This window comes from Aquarana catesbeiana, linkage group LG01, assembly GCF_042186555.1.
Source record: "Aquarana catesbeiana isolate 2022-GZ linkage group LG01, ASM4218655v1, whole genome shotgun sequence".
In the NCBI taxonomy this organism is placed as follows: Eukaryota; Metazoa; Chordata; class Amphibia; order Anura; family Ranidae; genus Aquarana; species Aquarana catesbeiana.
In genome coordinates this window covers 485,320,146-485,333,111 of record NC_133324.1, presented here as the reverse complement: position 1 = coordinate 485,333,111, position 12,966 = coordinate 485,320,146, and the positions used below count along the sequence as shown (strand labels likewise).

General features: G+C 42.5%; 1 long non-coding RNA gene across 2 annotated transcripts in view; it reads right to left on the bottom strand.

The window, feature by feature from the left end:
- Positions 1-1,745: 1,745 nt before the first annotated feature.
- LOC141102838 (uncharacterized) overlaps positions 1,746-12,966 on the bottom strand; it is a 70,349-nt gene continuing 59,128 nt past the window's right edge. The window contains exons 2-3 of one of the 2 annotated variants that reach the window (XR_012235211.1): positions 2,586-2,763; positions 1,746-2,505 (exon numbers count right to left, since the gene is read on the bottom strand). This is a non-coding gene — a long non-coding RNA (uncharacterized lncRNA). The remainder of the gene's footprint in view (positions 2,506-2,585; positions 2,764-12,966) is intronic. The other variant, XR_012235212.1, reaches the window with a different exon arrangement.

Here is a 12,966-nt window from a genome sequence, read left to right as displayed (position 1 = left end):
AACGTATGGTGGCTATGCTGACCCCTTATATCTGCAGGCAAGGTACCTGCATGAGGCAAGATATCACTGCGGAGCAGAGGCTAGTTTCCACGTTACGTTACTTGGCGACTGGGAGAAGTCTTCAGGACTTGAAGTTCTCGACAGGCATCTCCCCCCAGGCTCTGGGGATCATAATCCCAGAGACCTTTTCTGCTATAATTCAGGTCCTGCAGAAGGACTATATGAAGGTAATTTTTTTATCCTTTAATCTTACATGATATGTATTTAATGTCTGCTAATGTATTGTATAAATTTCCTCGTTACATAATTACCATGCTTGGAATATGCTGTGAATGTCCCCTTTATCTTCATACATGTCTGTTTTTTTTCATTAATCATTTTTTGCCCTACATGCATATTTACTTTCGCTAACCTCCCCACCATACAATCCTGGGTCCATTTATACCTCTAGCCTATAGTCCCTTTAACATTGTATATTGTCAGCTCCATTGTACTCCTTTACCCTCCCCCACCCCCTCAAATGTTTCCAAATGTCAGGTGTGTTATTCTCCCAAATTAGAACCCCTCCCCCCACATACAAATTGATCAATGGTCCATCAGAAGGGGTGAGTAATCTTATAAGTGGGCCTTATGTTTTTGTTTGTTATTAATAACACATTTTAAAAATGTTCGACTGCTGTTGTTCAAGAATGTTTTTGTGTAATCTGATAGCAAAGTTATGTTTAAAATTACTATTTTTTTTCCTGTTTGACTCCACAGTTTCCTTCCAACACACAGGAATGGCAGACTGTGGCCTCCCAGTTCACTGACCATTGGGACTTTCCCAACTGTGTCGGGGCGATTGATGGGAAGCATATCCGCATTATGCCACCACCCCATTCGGGGGCTTTACTACTTTAACTACAAGGGGTTTCATAGTGTAGTATTGATGGCGGTGGTCTCAGCACAATTGGAATTTTATGTTCATGGACGTGGGCAAGAACGGCCGGCTGTCAGACGGAAGAGTCTTTGCACAGACTGAGTTGTGCCAGCGTCTCTAGACTGGTGGCCTGGGCTTGCCATCTGATGACCAGAAAGTTGATGGACTCCCCTCAGTTTTCATCGCTGATGAAGCGTTTGCTCTTGGCGAGCACTTGATGAGGCCATTCCCCCAAAGGTTCCTCACCCCAGAGAGGAGGGTATTTAATTACTGGCTGGCCAGAGCAAGAAGAGTTGTTGAGAATGCCTTTGGGATTCTGGCCAGCCAGTTCCTTTTGTTCCTCTCGGCCATAAATCTTGTGGAATATAAATTAAATCATGTTATAATGGCTTGCTGCATTCTCCATAATTTTTTGAGAAGACATTCTGCTACATATCTTATATCTCTGTTGGGCCTGAGGCTGGACCTAGTGGCGAAGCTCCACTCACAGGCCTGGATACTGGCCATACTGGCTTGGCCCCTCAAACCGCCCGTCAAGTGCGGGACAGATATGTGAATTATTTTAATGGTCGGGGGGGCCATTGCAATGCAAGAACAACTTTAACCTTTTACCAAATAAACAAAAAATATTTTGGATAAAATCTCTTGTTTTTATTGTTGTTTGCATTTAGTTTTGGCTGTCTCCTAGTGCACTTGTAGTGGCAAGTACATTTCCCTTTAGTTAATAAGGCCCTTTGTCACTGTAAACACCCCAAAACTTAAGAAACTGTTATTGATAAATAATAAGCCACACGCATTGTAGTAGTAAAAACATTTTACTGCGCGCACATTGAAAGGTGCCTTTTTTTTAAAGTGTTTATGGTTTGTTATTTTTTTTATCATTATTTTTTTTTGGAACAATAATATTTGGGGTTTTTTTGGTTATTTCAGCCATATTTATCAAAAATATTTTTGGGTTACAAATGTAGGCTTGACAACAGGGTTTTTAAAAACATAATAACAAAAAATAACAGGAACTTACAAAGTTCAACATGTCAAAAATGGTGCTGGTGATGTCACCCATGTAAAATCAAAATTTAGCAGAATGCACACAAATTGGAAGTACAAATGGTTCAAGTCAACATGTGCTATCTCCCATCATGGGGGAGCAATGGACGTGTTTTGTGTGTGCAATCCCTTTTTTCCTCTCAAAAATTAAAATTATTATGAGGAAGGGGTTGCAAACACAAAACAAGTACATTGATATCCCCTGATGGAAGATAGCACATGATGACCCCCCCATGTGCATCTGCTAAATTTTGATATTACTATTTCACCACTTAAACAATTTTGAAAAGTTTAAATTTGACAATGAAATGAAGAACATGATTGATGTTTTTAGGCAAAAAGTGATTATATTCTGCCCAAAACATCAATCATGTTTCACATTTCCTGTTGCATGCTGTCCAGCCGATTTCTCATGCTGTTAATTTGGTCTTGCATTCGATCAATTTGGCCATTTCACACCATTATCTGCCCAATCAGTCTTTGTGCACTGTCTGTGCTAAATGGCTCCGCCGCTTGGCCTTCCACAACCAGAACAACACCTAAAATTGGTGGAGAAAATTGATTATCAAAATATGCACGCCTAAATAGATTACCTTAAGCTGGGGTGTCAGTCACTCACTTGGTGGGGTGCAAATCTCGCACACTTCCTCCACCACATAGGTAGCACTATACCTCTCCTTCCTCAAGATCGTCGGGTGGGCGTGGTCTTGGGCTGGGGCTTGTGGTAATTCCTGCTTCCGGCTGGTGACTTGGGGGGGTCCTGGGATCCTCGGACTGTTGTCTGAGTCTTTTCTCCCCTATGAGAATGAAACAAAAGGTATACTTAAAACACAGTGGTATTTCAGTCCTGAAATAGGAATATGAAACCTTGCTTTAAAGTTGGGGACAATTGTCAGTTTGTTCACAAAATATTTTTGAAGACAGGATTCAAATTCATTCTGAACAAAAATGCAAAACAATACACATTTTGATGCAAGTTTCACAGATGCAGACACCTCAAGTATCCCCTGGAGGCCCTGTGTGGATTACCCTCAAAAATGTTGTCTGGTGTCACATAGTACATTAGTGCTCGTGAGTCCAGATGTGTAAACAGCTGCTGTGTCCTGTCCTTACATTACACTGAATCATTTTTTCACAAGCATTCTAGTTTCAAACACATCTACACAACATCCCCCCAAATTTTTGGAATAACAAATTATCAAGACCTAAATGTATGTCCAACTCTGTACCATCGTATTTCTTGCAAAACAAATGCCATTTTATTATTATCATATGTAGTTTCAAAAGAACGGTCTTTACGAACGATGCTGTATAGAGGAGAAACGGACGTCGCCCCTGGGACTTTAAATGAGATGTTCATGGTGATCAAAAGGGTAAACAATTATGGAAATAAGAATGATTTATTGAAATTAACAACATCATCCAATATAAAGACATGAGCATGGGTGAACAAATTCATAAAACAGCAACATTGCATTGTAATCCTAAAACATAGCCCAAATATAATAGTAATACATGTGATACAGATATGCATGGTACATCTCTAACCCGACGCGTTTCGCGAGCTTTCCTGTATAAACTAAAACGAAAATATTGTTCAGGCTCCCTAGTTTTGAGGTCAGACCACCGCTTCCTTAATTGTTCTTTAGCCCGTTTAATGCCAAATTTTTCCTCAAGGAGCAGTGACAACTGAGGACATTATTTTGTCCTTCCGCATATTGGGTCGGGTGTACTGTCCTTTTTTGGCATCATAGTCCTCCCTTCTCAATATGGACACCATCTCCACCATCTCTTCAAAGGCCATGTTGGTGGTCTTATATCGCCTCTGGGATCTGGATGGTTGTGGCTCTGGGCTTTCCTCCACGCTGGTTCCAGATAATCTCTCCGCCATCTTTCTCTGTACACTCCCACTGTGCAACGAAGAGTGAAGGGGCGGGGACAAATCATCCTAAAGAACGTCAGGGGCGAGCAACGCAGGCGTAGCATGACACATGCGCAGTGTATATAAAGGTAGTACGCTGGCCTACGTATGTCCGAGCAGAAGTAGCGAGCGTCATAAACGAAGGTAAGATTTAAACATGGGTGTGTGTTTTGTGAATGTGTTTGGTGTGTGTGTATGTGTATGTGTACCCTTTATTCTGCCAAAAATAATACTGTGAGTTTGGACTGACATTACAGTTTTTATCTTGTGTCTTGTCTTTCAGCAAAAATGAATCCCTTTAAGGAGGAAGAATTTTTGTCTCATTTTATTGATCTGTATCAAGAGAACAGAAACCTGTGGGAGGTCAAGCACCCATTGTATTTTATTAGACATGCAAAGAAGGCAACACTGGGGAGACTTCTGGAATTTGTCAAGACTCGAGTCCTCCAGGCAGACATTAAGTTTGTAGAAAATAAAATTGGGATCTTGCGTAATATGTACAGGCAGGAACACAAGAAGATCCAGGATTCCCTCAGATCAGGAGCAGCAGCAGACAAGGTTTATGTCCCCATGCTGTGGTACTACCCAAAACTGAGATTTCTGGATGACCAGACAGAAGCAAGGCAATCACTTTCGACCCTTCCCTCCAGCCTTCCCTCCAGCCTTCCCTCCACCCCAGCTGAGGCGTCCCAGGAAGAACAGGGCCCTTTCATCGTTGAGGAAGTGGATGTGCCCAGCTTGAGCCAGTTATAATTTTTTTTGAATTTTGAATTGTGTAAATATTAATGATGTAAACTCTAAAATGTTTTAAGTGCTTAAAAAAAAATATTTAAACACAATTATTAATATGTATACATATCACTAGACAGTAGTGGCCAAAAATGTACTTCAAATATTGGTGATCAGCTAGAATAATGGTGGGGTCAAAAAGATAGCCTTTTCTATTTGTTTAGAATTATATTTGCAAGTCATGAGCTGAAAATTGTGTGTAATTGCGGAAGGAAAAATTACAACTATGTCCCTTTTTTCTACACAGGATGAGCTCAGCCAGGAGGAGGCTGTGCCCAGTGGTATAGAGGAGCAGGCCTTGCCCAGTGGGAGAGAGGAGGAGGCCGTGCCCAGTGGCAGGCAGGAGGTGGCTGGGCCCAGTAGAAGCATCACCCAATGTCAGGTGCCTCCCCTCCGCACTACCACCAATAGGCCCAGGAAGATCAGCCGAACAGAGGAGGAATCACTAGCCCTCATTCAGGAAGCCAGCCAAATACTCAGTACCCCACCCAATGCTGAAGAGGCCTATGGAACTTATATGGCCACCAGGTTGGTGGAACTTGAGAAGGGGCAACGCCTCCTCTGTGAGGGGCTTATTTTTCAGGCCTTTCAGAAGGGGTTGAGAGGGGAGCTTACTCCAAAAAGCCATATTTCAGATGAAGCCCCTCCTCCTCCTCCTCCTCCTGCCACAAGTACACCACCAGAGGCACAGCCTGCAAGGAAGGCTGCAGAGAAGCGTGGAGGGAAGGCTGCAGGGCAGCATGCAGGGAAGGCCCCACGGAAGAGTCAAAGGTGATTGCCTGGCTTCAGTCTGGTCTGACAGAAGACACAGATTGTGCTCCCTATTCGCAAGATCCCAATTTTATTTTCCACTAACTTGATGTGTGTCCTGGGGGACAAAAGGCTTCACACATTCCAAAAGTGTCTCCAGTGTTGCCTTCCTCATTTATGTTTTTCCAAAAATAAATGGATATTTTCTTTACCTTACATTATTGACTATGTGTTTTGATTCAAAAAGGACATTTTGTTTGTGAGTAGGCAGGTACATGTCAAAAAGAGTATGTGGGTTATTTACAAAAGGCAAAATCATTTTGAAATTCCAGTGCAAAGTACAAGTGCAAAGTGCACTTTAGAAATTGCACTGCAAGTGCACTTGTTGGAAGTGCAGTCGCTGTAAATCTGATGGAAAGATCTGAAATGAGGGAAAGCTCTGCTGATTTTATCATCCAATCGTGTGCAAGATAAAATGATTTTTTTTGGGTTTCCTTGCATGTGCCCCTCGGATCCACAGCGACTGCACTTCTAAATGCTCTTTCAGTGCAATTTCAAGTACACTTTGAACTTGTAGTGCAAAATGAATTTGCCTTTTGAAAATAACCCCCCATGTCAAATTAACAAGGGACACCAACCTCATTAAGGTTCATTAAAACAATACAAAATAATAAGGTTATTGTGGTAACTTGAAACCCCAAAAAAAAAAAAAAAATTGAGAATTTAGCACAATTTGTACAATAGATATTGATTAAATATAAAAATACTAAAGATGAGTCAAAAAAATAATTTAATACATTATTTCTGGAGATCTGCCTTTTAAAAACTTTAATATTAGTCATGTCATGAGGATAAATAATGAAGAAAGTAGTTTGTGAAAACACTGGGAATATAAGCAGCAAAACAACTTCATTCCTCTCGCATTATAAAGAAAAAAAGAATGCGCTGTATTAAAAGATCACAGAAGAGGAATGTGCTTGCTTCAATACGAAGGCTAGTTTTACCAGAGCAAGCGCTTCCGTCTTGTACTTGCTTCAGAGCATGCGTCAGTTTTGGTCCGTTGGACTAGCACACAGACGACCGGTTTGTACGCTAGAAAGCCGAGTCTGTCGGACAGATTTGAAACATGTTTCATTTCTAGGTCCGTCAAACTTTTGAGAAAAAAAAGTCTGCTGGAGCCCACACACGATTGAATTGTCCGACGGACTCCGGTTCGCCGGACCAAGTATGCCGTAAAGTCCAGCCGTGTGTACGCGGCATAGGTCTATGTGAGCTGAATCTTGTAATTTTTTTAGCTGAATCTTGTAGGGTTTTTTGCTCTTTGTCAATGCCAATTTTCAAGATTTTTTTAAAAAACAGCATTGGTAGCTGGGCACTGAAATTAATATCATTCAGTAGGGAGTGGGTCTTTTAATGCAGCTTATTTAAAGGTCAGTATTAAAAATACACATTTCCTTTAAATAGCATGCTTGGGGACTCTTTAAATCTGCAAGTGAAGTGATGCATTCATAGGATGTACTTCTGCAAAAGTGGCATTTAGAAAGGAAAAACTTCCTTCTAAATGACATTTCTTGGTCGGCTTACTTCAGTTTGTAAAAACAGCATAGGGTCCCTCTCAAAATCCATACCAGACCCTTATAACATTGTTTACAAAAATATGTACTGTGCATTAGAAAAAAAAAATAAATGTGTGGAGTCCCCCAAAAGTCTATACTAGACCTTTACCCAGGCATGCAGCCTGGAAGGGGTGGGGCTGCAAGTGTGCACTCCTAGGTGATGTCATTGAGCAAATATGGTCATGACCATATTTGTTCAATGATCTCACCATGATCCCTTTGTGGACATTCAGCAGCCAGCCCAAGAGCTGTCATTTGCATTGTGGTGCTTATGTGATAGATTGATGGCACTAAAACCTTAGGTATATATTATTTGTACTAATTGATGTTTACTGGTGCTACAGTCAGTTTCAGTGACTGCGCATTGTCCCCTTCATCAGAGCCTTAAATAAACAGTATCCACTGGTGGACATCAGTGGCGGCTGGTGCTCAAAATTTTTAAGGGGGCGCAAACAAACTGAAAAAAAAAAAACATCAATTGCAGCTTCACTGTGCCCATCAAACGCAGCTACTGTGCCCATCAATCGCAGCCACTGTGCCATCAAACAAAGCCACTATGCCATCAAACTAAGCCACTGTGCCATCAAACGAAGCCACTGTACCCATCAATTGCCACCACTGTGCCTATTAAACGCTGCCACTGTGCAATCAAGCGCAGACACTGTGCCCATCAAGCGCAGACACTGTGCCATCAAACGCAGACACTGTGCCCATCAAGCGCAGACACTGTGCCATCAAACGCAGACACTGTGACCATCAAGCGCAAACACTGTGCCATCAAACGCAGCGATTGCACCCATAAATTGCCACCACTGTGCTAGCAAACGCAGCTACTGTAACCATCAATTGCTGCCAGTGTGCCCCATCAATTGCTGCCAGTGTGCCCCATCAATTGCTGCCAGCCATCAATTGCCGCCAGTTTGCCCCATCAATCGCTGCCAGTCTGCCCCATCAATTGCCACCAGTTTGCCCCATCAATTGCTGCCAGTGTGCCCCCCCCCCACCTGACACTTACCTGTTTTGGGTCAGCGCTGTCCTCCACGCTCCCTCCGAGTCCTCAATGTCTTCTCCCGTCCTCTTCTGCTATGATTGGATGCCTGGCGTCCAATCACAGCGCCTGTCACTTCAGCCAATCAGGTGACAGGTAACCAGACCCGGTGCACCTGATTGGCTGAGAGGCGGGTCAGTGTTAGGGAAGCGATTTATTTGATTCCCTAACACAGCACTACGTAAGCAGCGAACGCACAGCAGTGCTGTTTACCAATTTGGAAGCCTATTAGAGCCCACGGCTCTAATCAGGCACTTCAAAAACACCCCTGCCACTGTAATTCAGATGCCCAGCTATCTATTGGAGATTGATGGGTGCAGGAGAGAGGGGGTGGCGCTCCTGCGCCCTCTATGGACGCACCGCCACTGGACATTCAGATTGAGAGTTTAAACTCTGTGTTGTGAACACTCAGCACTGGTTCAGCAGCTGATAAGAAATTAATTTAACCATCAATTTAATGAGTAGCAAGGGGTACTAAGAACTCATTCCCATAGGTGGGAGGGCCAGATATCTGGGGCCCTTTTTTGTAAAATATGGCTTCCAGATTTTGAGTCCCCCCTGCAGACCACAGCATCTATCAGACTGTGTGTCACGATCAGGAGTCAGGCTCAAAGACCAGTTGCTATAGCAGTTGCAGGACCAGGGCTTTTTTATTAGCGGGAACATGGACTGCACTGAATGTATGTAATGGCAAGGGGTGCTAGGGTGTCCTGTAGGGTCCATTGATGCTGGCTGCTGGGGGATCTATTGTTCCTGGAGGAGATTTATTTTTGCATGGCATTCTATTGTTGCTAGGGAGGTCTATTATTGTTGCTAGTGGGGGATCTACAGTTGCTGGGAAGCGGGGCTTATGTTGCTGGGGGGTCAATTGTTGCAGGAAGAGATCTTCTGTTGAGGGGGGTCTATTGTTGCTGGCTGCTGACAGATCTATTGTTGCTGGAGGGCATATATTTTTGCGTGGTAGTCTGTTGTTGCTGAGGAGGTCTATTGTTGCTGGTTGGGCTTATGTTGCTGGGGGGTCATTGTTGCTGGCGTTCAATGTTTTTGGGGGAATCTATTGTTGCTGGGGGGGGGTCTATTGCTGCTGGCTGCAGGGGATCTATATTACTGCTTTTCTGGTTGTTATTAACAAATTCCATACAAGTTACTTATAACCACAAAATGATACTTGGTTCTGCATTCTCTAAAAGGGGCAGTACTGGGAGGTGGGTAGGAGTGGAACCAAGAAAGGTGCTTGGAGGTGTGTAGGTGCGGAGACAAGAAGTGACTGAAGGGGGTAGTTCCTGCACCCTTTCTTTGAGAAAAAGAGTCCTGAGCAGGACTACCACTGACCAGAAAGATAAGTACACACGCAGTCACGATCCCCTCTCTTTGCTGGCCAGCCATTCGTTTTTGGAAAAGTATTCATTACACAAAATAAACATTAAACTGAAAACTGCATTTTCTTATTTTTTGCATGCTTACAATGAAAAAAAATATAGGATATTTTTTAGAGCACTGGACCAAATGAAATCCAGATAGGAGCTAAAAAACATTATGAAAATAATTTTGTTGTGCAAAGCAATTAAAGATATTGTTGTTTAAACTGCTGTATACTAAAAGTGCAAAATGGGAGTTAAAAACTTTTTTATTATCCTTCGGTGGAATGTAATTCATGTGACTATGCATTCTTCATGATGACTCTTTCTGCAGTGTCATGGTATGTGTCACGTCAAGTCACATCACATGCAGACACCTGACAGTTAGTAAATGATGCATTGCAAGTTTTATTTCTAGTGAAAAAGCACATGGCATTATAGTATCAATGAGCTTTTATAATGAATATGAATTGGTTTCGCTGCTACCATGGATTCGGCTGAATTCTGCGGGTCCAGGATTCATGGTCTCAGCAATTTATGTGCTGATTGACTTGGAACAATTTCTTTTTGTAAACCATAATACACAGCATGGCCTTTAAACTATGGCCAGCAGACTTAGAAGGGCCAATATGGCTGTTATTGGATAAGCCTGTTAGGGGACTTGTGATTGGCAAATGTTGCTGCCAACTTTATCAGTCCCACACGGTTTCTTCGTGGATACAGCACCCACCTACCAGACTTTGTAGGTGCCATCTGGGACACATGCTTCTTGGCCAGAGGCTCACTCATGACATCTCCGGCCAGAGGTCTGAATAATTCAGAGTAAAGGAATGTCCACACACAAATGTATTTTCAGAACTTTACTACAACTTCACATCTTCCTGAGGCAATTCACATTTGACGTACTGTCATAATCTTCGTCATGGAACCAAGAATGTTAAACATTCTGTAGCAGTAATTTCAGTGCAGTGCAGAAGTATACACGTTTTAGTCATCTTACCTCTCCTACTTGGCAGCACCATAGAATTGGGACCCCTTCCCTATGTATACTAAGTCCACAGCCTTAAGCTTCCATCACTTCCATCACTTCCATCACAGGACCTGCAGCTGAGGGTCAGGGGGACAAGTTGCTTTGATTAGTACACCAGTCTCTTCTTAATGTCCCTTCTATAGTCTTGCCCAGCTGGGCACACTCCCAGATAACAGACTCATTGCCAGGCTTCCACCACTACTCACATACCAGGATTCTGTTCAGACCCCAAGGTTTTGCACACTCTGCTACCGGACCTGCAGAAAAAGGTCAAGGGAGACAGGGTGACTCCAGGTATTCCTCACATGATCTGTATCACCTTGCCTGGGAATTCAGCCTCACATAGGGCCCTTTAGCTCAGTTCAATATAGGACTACATCTTGGCAGCTCTGAGGTGTCCTGTTCCCATGCCTCAGCCTCTCTGGGCCCCACCCACAGCTGGCATTTATATGGGCACTCACTACACCCATTACATCTTTAGAAGAGGGATTCCTCTAAAAGAGGAGCCAAGACCTTCTTACCACTTTCCCTCTAACATGCCATAATGGCAACAGAACCATCTAGTGGCAGGCAAGCTAACTGAACCTGCCAACAAGCCAACCCTTCACTAAAAATGAGGGAAAACAGGGCAGCCATAGTGGCAGTGTGTTGGAAGCTGCTTTAGGGATAGAACAGGGAAAGCTAACAAACTGCATAGGGGAAAATGAAAGTCCAGTATGAAACAGTTTCTTAATTCTGATTGTTAGCTTTTTGGGCAATCAACCCCCTTACCTTTTAATTGTTAGTATCGGAGGTTTTTTTTTTTTTTTTTTTGCATGGCTGCTGTCCAGTCCATAGCAAACTTTTTATGTACATTCATTCATTTATTTTTACTTATTTATTCTTTTTGCTGCAATGTTTTCTCTTAGAAAAACTGAAAATTTCCTATCAAATACTTACCGTAATTTTCCTTTCCTGATGGACTCCATGAGAGCATATGTTTGGGTAGCTCTGCCCTCACTCCTATCCCATAGGACCCCACTCCCATAAATTCTGAGGCTGAGCCAGAGGTCGTGTTGCGTAACTTGCCTACTCATGACACTGGGAGGATACTCAGGCTGCCATGGAGTCCATCATGAAAGAAAATGATGGTAAGTACCGGTATTTTATAGGAAATTTTCCATTTTCCTGACCGACTTAATGGCAGCATAAGTTTGGGAGCTAACTAGCCAAAAAACACAAGGAAGGGTTGCCAAAAAAGTAGGGTTTCAATCATAGAACTTAGCCAACAGAATCCTTATGGATAAAAATAATAGTATGTACCGCTACCCCCATGAGAGCCGCTTGAAGATGTTTGATCCCAGTGGTTGCCCTAAACTTGAAAGTCCCCTGACCCTTCTGATACTCTGGGTTCAGATATTTCTGGCTGTAACAGTGCAGACAACAAACTGTAATGCAGTAAGCAAGTAACAATCGGAAAGTGAAGTGGGGATTTTAGGTGGTGCAAAAAATATAAGGTCAAATATATTCAGTAAAAAAGATTTATTTCTTATTTTGAGGAGCAAAACAAAAAATATATATAAAAAGCAAATGACACAGGCATGTACAGTACTGATATTAGGATGTTAAACAGGACAGCATAATAGAAAATCCCGACATGTTTCGTCCATAGATCGGGCTTCTTCAGGGGAGCTGTCTTTATGGAGGTACAGGCCTTCTAAAATAGACAACAGTAACAAACAACACATACAAAAAAAAAAAAGTAGTAAGTAGCTGAATACTAATAAGGAATATATAATAGGCATATTACATGTTTTTTAAAAAGTTGAGGTGAAAGCAAAAATGTGAAAGACATAAAATGTACACAATAATCAAATATGCACCTGTGTCTCCACTCTCAGGGCAATGCTTCTAGCCCAGTTCACCCAGAAAATGGGGACGAAGGTCCCACCGCCGTCTCCCCAAGAGCTAACAATGCAAGTCGGGACCACAAGCAACCGGGGGCCACAGAGGGAACAAAAGGACCAAAAGGAAAACCAAGGGACTTGGAAAGGCTACAAAACAGTACTGAAGGTACTCATCTGGCTAATATGAACAAAAGAAAAGGGAGAGGACAGACAATCAATTGGTTCTCCAGAAGGGCAGTCAGCCATTCAAGCAATAATGCTAAGGCACCAAGACAAAAACAAAAAGGATGGTCAAAGGGAGCCTAAGCAGCCACCAAAGGAGGCAACCTGGCATATAATCAAAATCCTCAGTAAAATGTCTATTTTAGAAGGCCTGTACCTCCATAAAGACAGCTCCCCGAAGAAGCCCGATCTATGGGCGGAACATGTCAGAATTTTCTATCATGCTGTCCTGTTTAACATCCTAATATCAGTACTGTACATGCCTGTGTCATTTGCTTTTTATATATATTTTTTGTTTTGCTCTTCAAAATAAGAAATAAATCTTTTTTACTGAATATATTTGACAATATATTTTTTGCACCACTTCCCCACTTCACTTC